At 37.9% G+C, this 9,853-nt stretch overlaps 1 long non-coding RNA gene across 1 annotated transcript; it reads right to left on the reverse strand.

Moving 5' to 3' along the window:
- Positions 1-8,362: 8,362 nt before the first annotated feature.
- On the reverse strand, positions 8,363-9,853 carry LOC148639337 (uncharacterized). The gene is made up of 4 exons (XR_015930821.1): positions 9,790-9,853; positions 9,282-9,378; positions 8,891-9,052; positions 8,363-8,779 (listed from the first exon to the last, which is right to left on the reverse strand). It is a non-coding gene; the product is annotated as an uncharacterized LOC148639337 (long non-coding RNA).

The raw sequence follows: 9,853 nt of genomic DNA on the forward strand, positions 1-9,853 counted from the left end.
CAAACACAACTGAAGTTCTGTTGTCTCCTTGGAGACACCTGGAACTGGTGTGATGCTGGTTCTATGACATCATTCGTTCTAAATGTAAATGCAGGTATTGGCACAACATAGTAAATTGATGTAAAGTTATGGATCCATTTATGATTTTCACTCAGTTTGAAAGAGTTCCTGTCGTGTGGTTAAACTTTGTGTTACGGAGGGTTAACAGGGGTTCTGGCTACTAGTTAGGCTTGGTCATTCAGTCATCTGGTACATGAAATAGGAAGCTAAGAGATCTGTGTTTTAGTTTTACTGTTTGTTTTTGTTCCATAGAATAAGAAATGTTTCATTAATATTAGTAATAGAGTAGCTGTTTCTCTAAACAGTGTGTGTCAGTTTGCACTGCAGGTGTGCCAGGTAGAGACCATTTAAGAACCAAAAAATATGCTGTCATTTACTGCCGTGGCTAATTTCTGTTAACCTTGTCTCTCACTCACTTTAAAGAGCAAAATGTTCATACATAAAGCATACATTTCTGATTGGTCAGAAGAAGCTTCTTAACATATAAGGTATAAACAAAGTCAGAAAGTTAGGCACTTAGGTCAGCCTTAGGCAGTTAACCAAGACCATAATCCGATAAGAAGCTATTCCCTTTCATGTTGCTAAATCACATGTAGGATACATGAGTTACACCTCCACTTAAGAGACCTTAAAGAGACCTTGGCCAGCCAGGAGTGTAGAAAACCGTAAAACAGTTCTTGAGGACCTAATTGTTAACTCTTAACAGGCAAAGGTTCCTTCAGTCCTATGAGACATATTTTAGAATTGAACTAAAGTGTGTTTCCGATACAGGAGCATATGTCTGTCAAGGCCTGTTGGAGAGGCCCTGCATGAGAACCCCTGGCTGCCGTTCCACATCCCCCTGAAAATAAATAGAGCCATAAGCACGGAGCTAAGGACACTGCTCCAGGACATGCTGGCTGTCGATCCTGACCAGCGACCAGAAGCCATCCAGCTGAAGAAGCAAGTCAGGCAAGCCATGGCACGAGAGAAAACATCTTTGTAGTGACTGATAGCAAGATGTCCGTGACCAAGGGCAATTCGTCTGAGTAAAGTCTGATTTCATTTTTATGTCCCGAAAGGCCACTGCCTTTGTGCTGTAGATTTCTGATTTAGACGGGCATTTCTATGGACAACTTTGACTTTTCTGTGGGTCCAATGAAAATAAGTTTTTTAACTTATTCTTTGTTACAGTTTTCGAAAGTTTAAAGACATTCACTGAGTTGACGATAAAGGAAAGTTTCATCTTTCACCTCTTCGAAGGTAGGCCGGTCAGAGGTACAATATATGTCTTCGTGTCTTCATCCTCCATGTTTGAAACTACAGGTTTCACAGTGTTGAGCTAAGACACAAAAACACCTACAAATGGCAGTTCCAAATGTATCAAATGTATAAACCTGGGCTGAAAAAGTGTGTACAGTATATACTCTGTGTAGGTCTGATAAAAGTATTCGAGTCAAAGTGTCATATGGATACAAATTCTCATGATTTTGTATTGTGTGTTTTTTCTCTGTTCTGCTTTATTGAAAGAAATCAGATGCTCTTCCTGAAACTTACCTTAGCTGATTCTTCAGCTAAACCAGACAGACTTCTCAAATTCTCAAATATTATCAAATCTTGTTGGTGCAGAGGTGGTGGAGCCCATTACCAACAGACTCACAGCTTTAATTGCGCTTTCTATATGCTTTCTGTAGACACTTTATTTCCTCTTTTTCCATACTCTAAGAAATGATTTGGGAAACCTGTGGGACACTGGAGGTCATTATACATGAGCCTCTTTCTGCACCTTTTAAGCCATTGAAACCTAGTTGCCTTGTTACAAGGTCTAATATTACAGTAGGTGTGGTTTCCGTCTCCTAATTTCTGAGAATGATCAAATTGGGGAATATGTTGTAGGGAATACCACTCTTGCACTTCTAAGAAAAGACTATCTCAAATGAAACTCGCTATAGAAAGACTTGTGACTTTCTCTGTTGTTCCCTTTCACACTCAACTGAACTATGTGTTATGTCTTGTAAACGTAATCAAACATTTCACTTAGGTGTGTGGGTTAACACAAACCCATATTGTATGAAACATTCAGTTTTTCATTCAAGTTTTTTCTAACAATTGCATCCATGCTAGGACTACAGTAAACAACACTTTTTACTAAAGTGAAAGAAATTGTTCATTAAACAAGACACATTGTTTTAAATGTATGCAATATGACGACACTAAAAACAACACTGAAACTTTTCATTGAAATACTGGCCGAGATTGTGCATATTCAATGGATTTCTCCTGGTGCTTTTTTTCATCATTCTTTTCATATTCTTGTTCTCTACTCAGGTGTCTCCTGTTCCTTTGGTGATGTCTGCTGTACACACATGGTATCATACACTTGAGCAAAGTGTGATACCACCGTTTGTTCTTCTCCTAAAATAAAGATGAACATTGACAAAAGTCAGAAGCACTCTTTTCTTTGACAGACGAACAAAACAATGCAAGAATAACCATACTCTCTGTTCCTTACTCATTTCTACAGTACCTACCTGTTTGACCACTTTGTCTCCTTCAGTCAGGACAGGGTCCTGGGGCTGACTCTGAGCAATCTGAGAGGAGCTCTCTGTGATCTTCTCCCCTACAGTGGCTACATTGTACTCTGTTTGAAATCCAGGGATCACCTCCGGTAAGTTCCTCGGTCCTTTTTGGGACTTGAAAGCGTAGAATCATTTTGTGACTACATTTCCTTGTCATGCACTGATATGTTCTGGTTTGTGTCCGATTACTGCAGGCGTTCAAGTACTTTCTTTTTGTTCTAGATTGGCAGTGTTTGAGATGGTAGGAACTTGTCATATTCTCAACTTATTTTCTCTATGAGACTCTGAATGCTCTGTAAACATACTATTTTAGCAATTCTTAGAAATCTGAAAGCAGTGTTACCTGTATCATTTTTTTCTTGGTAGTAGTATTGCAGCTCCAACATCAGCACTTAAATAATGGTTTGTGATGTTACTTGTCCTTGAAGTTAGTATACTCCTGAGAAGTCAAGAGAAATCTTACGTAAGCATTAATTATGTTTCACTTTTGAAAGCAAAGTACGTGTCAAGTACTTTGAAGGCATTTGTTGATACTTTTAAGCACTTTCGTTGATTATTATTATCCTTCAATTAGTTATTACAAGTCCAACATTCTCTACATGATCTCACTCCATATTCAGAATGTGGGAATACAGTTGTTTTAAGGAAATGCCACTGAATAGATAGTAGCTGCACTCTACAAAGATGAATTTGCTAATTAATCAGTCAGGGACACAGCTTGTACTTCAGTAGTCTTAGATCATTTAATGATGATTATTGTACTTTATAACTAGCAAAATCCCCATATCCTTTTCATTGCCCCTTTTTCAGTCATGTGGATTGACTTATGCCTGAGGTGGTTAATTCTCACCTTGACATCTCATAGAACAACTGAATCTCTACCAAGGGTGAATGTGTCCTTCCTCTTAATGTCTAAAAGAAAAGGTTAAAATTCATTGAAGCAAAATGCAACAACCCAAAATGTTGGGGAGGTCGTTTCCACAGTTATTTCATATGACAGTGCTTGGAGTGAAACTACATGACCATGGTGAAGAAGTAAAAACACTGGAAGAGGTTTTAGTGGGGCCAGCGGGGGGCGCTCACCCTGCAGTCTGTGTGGGTCCTAATGCCCCAGTATAGTGACGGGGACACTATACTGTAAACAGGCGCCGTCCTTCGGATGAGACGTAAAACCGAGGTCCTGACTCTCTGTGGTCATTATAAATCCCAGGGCGCTTCTCGAAAAGAGTAGGGGTGTAACCCTGGTGTCCTGGCCAAAATTTCCAATTGGCCCTTACTAATCATGGCCTCCTAATAATCCCCCTCTATGAATTGGCTACATTACTCTGCTCTCCTCCCCACTGATAGCTGATGTGTGGTGAGCGTTCTGGCGCACTATGGCTGCCGTCGCATCATCCAGGTGGATGCTGCACATTGGTGGTGGTGGAGGGGAGTCCCCATTACCTGTAAAGCGCTTTGAGTGGAGTGTCCAGAAAAGCGCTATATAAGTGTAAGCAATTATTATTATTATTATTATTATTACTTTACCTTGTTCCTCCTGACTGATGTCCATATGCGTGTTTTGCACAGTTGAGCGTTTTGTGTCTTGTCGTCTGTGTAGGCAACAGCCCTCTTCCCTGGGATAGAACTAGATGATATTTAGACACGTTAATTTGACTTCTCCATTGCTCACATTGATGTGGATATGATTATAATGCTCTGTTTTGTGGGCTTCCCAAGAAAACAATAAATCCCTTACTACTTGTTCGAAATGCAGTAGCACAGATCCTAACAAATACAAGAAAGAGAATATCATTCCTGTTTTGAAAAAAACTTCACTGGTCACCTGTATTATCTAGGATAAATTTGAAAGTTCTTTTACTTGTTTTTAAAGCTTTAAGCGACCTAGCACGTCTGTACCTTACTGAATGTCTGTCTTCATATGTTCCTATACGTGACCTGAGATCTGCACATACTGGCCTACTGCAAATACCACATGTGAAATGCAGAAAGAGTGGAGAGGCTGCTTTTTGTTTTTATGCTTCTAAATTATGAAACTCACTTCCACTTTTTATTAGGCAGTCAAGCTCGGTACATTGTTTTAAAAAACATTTGAAAATGTTGCTTTTAGTTAAAGTGGTTCTTTGTTCTTTCTATTTTTGTTTCTATTTTTAGTTCTCTTTAATTGTTCTTATTTTATTACGACTTTCCTAATTTTTATTTATTTAATTGACATGTATGTTGCTTTACTGTATTGCTGTGTTTTCCTTGACAACTGAAAGTATATCTCTCAATTTTAATATTTTATTTTTACGCTTGGTTTTTAAAGCACCAAAGCACTATTTGTATGAAAGGTGCTCTATAAATAAAGTTTATTATTATTCTTTTTAATATTATTATTATACTTTGTTACATTTTTGGTTAGGACTAAGATTCTAGTAGAGGTGGCCTCTTTTACCCCGTTCCAAAAAATTGGAAAACTACCTTCAGGATACACTGACAATGACCATCTACTGTCTCCTCTAACTGTGTATTGTCATCATGCATATCTTGTGTATTATTTATTGTAGTTGGTTTTGTCATTCTGTAAAGAGGCCACCTTTCAAGGCACTATATAAAATAATGTTTGTTATTATTATTATTTACATTTTTCATCGTAAAATCTGGCGAAGAGTCTTAAGAGAATATCAAAGAACACGTTGCTCTTACCTTTCCATTCCAAGAAATGCCCTCAGCTCGGATTGCAGAGATTGACCTCTCTGTCTCAAATTCTGAGAAACATAGACTCGATTGAAAAATGACCATTTCCTAAGATTCACATAACATCACCAGTCAACGTTTGCCACTTGACATCAATAGAAACCATAGAGTACATGACATTTCCAATCAGTTTTCGTTCAAGGTACAATACCAATCCCCTTGCCAGAAGAGTTATACTGCGGTAGATAAATATTACAAATGTCAGATACACGCAGAGTTGTTTGGATTACTATGAAAAGATTGGCAAATATATTTATGTTCATTATATTTCTTGGAGTGACAGAGCTAAAGAGAAAAAAATACTTACCTTTATCTCTGCAGACAGGATCGCAAGGGATTCCCTTATACTGGGTTCCTATATAACAAATAATACATTATTCAAAAAACATGATATTTCTCTGTCCATTGGCAGCATGATTGTTTATCATTACAGTTTTAGTTAGCTTTAATTTTGTAAACCCCAAGTAAACATAGTTTGTGCCTTTCTCTGAACTTTTTGGCATTTCAATTCAGTTGTTTGTAAGCTTATTTTACAGTTGCTAGGTTGATGAAGTTCCTGAACTGTGCAGTATTTCTTTTGGGTTTGGTGCGAATCATATTCTAGCGGTTGGGGGAAAAAAGCACAGGTGCCATCCCACCATTAAACCCTGAAACTTACCTTAGCCGATTCTTCAACTAAACCAGACATGTTAACTAAGTGTTACAGTATGTTTCAAAGTGTGTATTTTAGCAAACACAACTGAAGTTCTGTTGTCTCCTTGGAGACACCTGGAATTGGTGTGATGCTGGTTCTATGACATCATTCGTTCTAAATGTAAATGCAGGTATTGGCACAACATAGTAAATTGATGTAAAGTTATGGATCCATTTATGATTTTCACTCAGTTTGAAAGAGTTCCTGTCGTGTGGTTAAACTTTGTGTTACGGAGGGTTAACTGGGGTTCTGGCTAATAGTTAGGCTTGGTCATTCAGTCATCTGGTTCATGAAATAGGAAGCTAAGAGATCTGTGTTTTAGTTTTACTGTTTGTTTTTGTTCCATAGAATAAGAAATGTTTCATTAATATTAGTAATAGAGTAGCTGTTTCTCTAAACAGTGTGTGTCAGTTTGCACTGCAGGTGTGCCAGGTAGAGACCATTTAAGAACCAAAAAATATGCTGTCATTTACTGCCGTGGCTAATTTCTGTTAACCTTGTCTCTCACTCACTTTAAAGAGCAAAATGTTCATACATAAAGCATACATTTCTGATTGGTCAGAAGAAGCTTCTTAACATATAAGGTATAAACAAAGTCAGAAAGTTAGGCACTTAGGTCAGCCTTAGGCAGTTAACCAAGACCATAATCCGATAAGAAGCTATTCCCTTTCATGTTCCTAAATCACATGTAGGATACATGAGTTACACCTCCACTTAAGAGACCTTAAAGAGACCTTGGCAAGCCAGGAGTGTAGAAAACCGTAAAACAGTTCTTGAGGACCTAATTGTTAACTCTTAACAGGCAAAGGTTCCTTCAGTCAAATGAGAAATATTTTAGAATTGAACTAAAGTGTGTTTCCGATACAGGAGCATATGTCTGTCAGGGCCTGTTGGAGAGGCCCTGCATGAGAACCCCTGGCTGCAGTTCCACATCCCCCTGAAAGTAAATAGAGCCATAAGCACGGAGCTAAGGACACTGCTCCATGACATGCTGGCTGTCGATCCTGACCAGTGATCAGAAGCCATCCAGCTGAAGAAGCAAGTCAGGCAAGCCATGGCACGAGAGAAAACATCTTTGTAGTGACTGATAGCAAGATGTCCGTGACCAAGGGCAATTCGTCTGAGTAAAGTCTGATTTCATTTTTATGTCCCGAAAGGCCACTGCCTTTGTGCTGTAGATTTCTGATTTAGACGGGCATTTCTATGGACAACTTTGACTTTTCTGTGGGTCCAATGAAAATAAGTTTTTTAACTTATTCTTTGTTACAGTTTTCGAAAGTTTAAAGACATTCACTGAGTTGACGATAAAGGAAAAGTTTCATCTTTCACCTCTTCGAAGGTAGGCCGGTCAGAGGTACAATATATGTCTTCATGTCTTCATCCTCCATGTTTGTAACTACAGGTTTCACAGTGTTGAGCTAAGACAAAAAAACACCTACAAGTGGCAGTTCCAAATGTATCAAATGTATAAACCTGGGCTGAAAAAGTGTGTACAGTATATACTCTGTGTAGGTCTGATAAAAGTATTCGAGTCAAAGTGTCATATGGATACAAATTCTCATGATTTTGTATTGTGTGTTTTTTCTCTGTTCTGCTTTAGTGAAAGAAATCAGATGCTCTTCCTGAAACTTACCTTAGCTGATTCTTCAGCTAAACCAGACAGACTTCTGAAATTCTCAAATATTATCAAATCTTGTTGGTGCAGAGGTGGTGGAGCCCATTACCAACAGACTCACAGCTGAAATTGCTGTGAAAAGGGCTTCTACCAAATATTAACATGTGGGTGAAAATGTATACAATTCTAATATTTCCTTTTTTTCCATTGAAAGTATAACATATGTGGTGTGAGAAAGAGGTCCTCGTTTCATTGCATGAAACTCTGGCACTGGCGCAACAAACTGAACAAAGTTCAAGGGGGTATACGCTTTCTGTAGACACTTTATTTCCTCTTTTTCCATACTCTAAGAAATGATTTGGGAAACCTGTGGGACACTGGAGGTCATTATACATGAGCCTCTTTCTGCACCTTTTAAGCCATTGAAACCTAGTTGCCTTGTTACAAGGTCTAATATTACAATAGGTGTGGTTTCTGTCTCCTTATTTCTGAGAATGATCAAATTGGGGAATAAATAGTAGGGAATACCACTCTTGCACTTCTAAGAAAAGACTATCTCAAATGAAACTCTTTATAGAAAGACATCTTGTTGAAAAATTCTTTTTTTTGTAATTTCTAAAGAAAAAACATTCATCAAGTCCTTCACAAATGTTTTGTTTGTGACTTTCTCTGTTGTTCCCTTTCACACTCAACTGAACTATGTGTTATGTCTTGTAACGTAATCAAACATTTCACTTAGGTGTGTGGGTTAACACAAACCCATATTGTATGAAACATTCAGTTTTTCATTCAAGTTTTTTCTAACAATTGCATCCATGCTAGGACTACAGTAAACAACACTTTTTACTGAAGTAAATGAAATTGTTCATTAAACAAGACACATTGTTTTAAATGTATGCAATACGACGACACTAAAAACAACACTGAAACTTTTCATTGAAATACTGGACGAGATTGTGCATATTCAATGGATTTCTCCTGGTGCTTTTTTTCATCAGTCTTTTCATATTCTTGTTCTCTACTCAGGTGTCTCCTGTTCCTTTGGTGATGTCTGCTGTACACACATGGTATCATACACTTGAGCAAAGTGTGATACCACCGTTTGTTCTTCTCCTAAAATAAAGATGAACATTGACAAAAGTCAGAAGCACTCTTTTCTTTGACAGACGAACAAAACAATGCAAGAATAACCATACTCTCTGTTCCTTACTCATTTCTACCTACCTGTTTGACCACTTTGTCTGCTTCAGTCAGGACAGGGTGCTGGGGCTGACTCTGAGCAATCTGAGAAGAGCTCTCTGTGATCTTCTCCCCTACAGTGGCTACATTGTACTCTGTTTGAAATCCAGGTATCGCCTCCGGTAAGTTCCTCGGTCCTTTTTGGGACTTGAAAGGGTAGAATCATTTTGTGACTACATTTCATTGTCATGCACTGATATGTTCTGGTTTGTGTTCGATTACTGCAGGCGTTCAAGTACTTTCTTTTTGTTCTAGATGGGCAGTGTTTGAGATGGTAGGAACTTGTCATATTCTCAACTTATTTTCTCTATGAGACTCTGAATGCTCTGTAAACATACTATTTTAGCAATTCTTAGAAATCTGAAAGCAGTGTTACCTGTATCATTTTTTGTCTTGGTAGTAGTATTGCAGCTCCAACATCAGCACTTAAATAATGGTTTGTGATGTTACTTGTCCTTGGAGTTAGTATACTCCTGAGAAGTCAAGAGAAATCTTACGTAAGCATTAATTGTGTTTCACTTTTGAAAGCAAAGTACGTGTCAAGTACTTTGAAGGCATTTGTTGATACTTTTAAGCACTTTCGTTGATTATTATTATCCTTCAATTAGTTATTACAAGTCCAACATTCTCTACATGATCTCACTCCATATTCAGAATGTGGGAATACAGTTGTTTTAAGGAAATGCCACTGAATAGATAGTAGCTGCACTCTACAAAGATGAATTTGCTAATTAATCAGTCAGGGACACAGCTTGTACTTCAGTAGTCTTAGATCATTTAATGATGATTATTGTACTTTATAACTAGCAAAATCCCCATATCCTGTTCATTGCCCCATTTCCGGTCATGTGGATTGACTTATCCCTGAAGTAGTTAATTCTCACCTTGACATCTCATAGAACAACTGAATCTCTACCAAGGGTGAATGTGTCCTTCCTCTTAATGTCT

Source organism: Lepisosteus platostomus, chromosome 27 (assembly GCF_059453375.1).
Source record: "Lepisosteus platostomus isolate fLepPlt1 chromosome 27, fLepPlt1.hap1, whole genome shotgun sequence".
Lineage (NCBI taxonomy): Eukaryota > Metazoa > Chordata > Actinopteri > Semionotiformes > Lepisosteidae > Lepisosteus > Lepisosteus platostomus.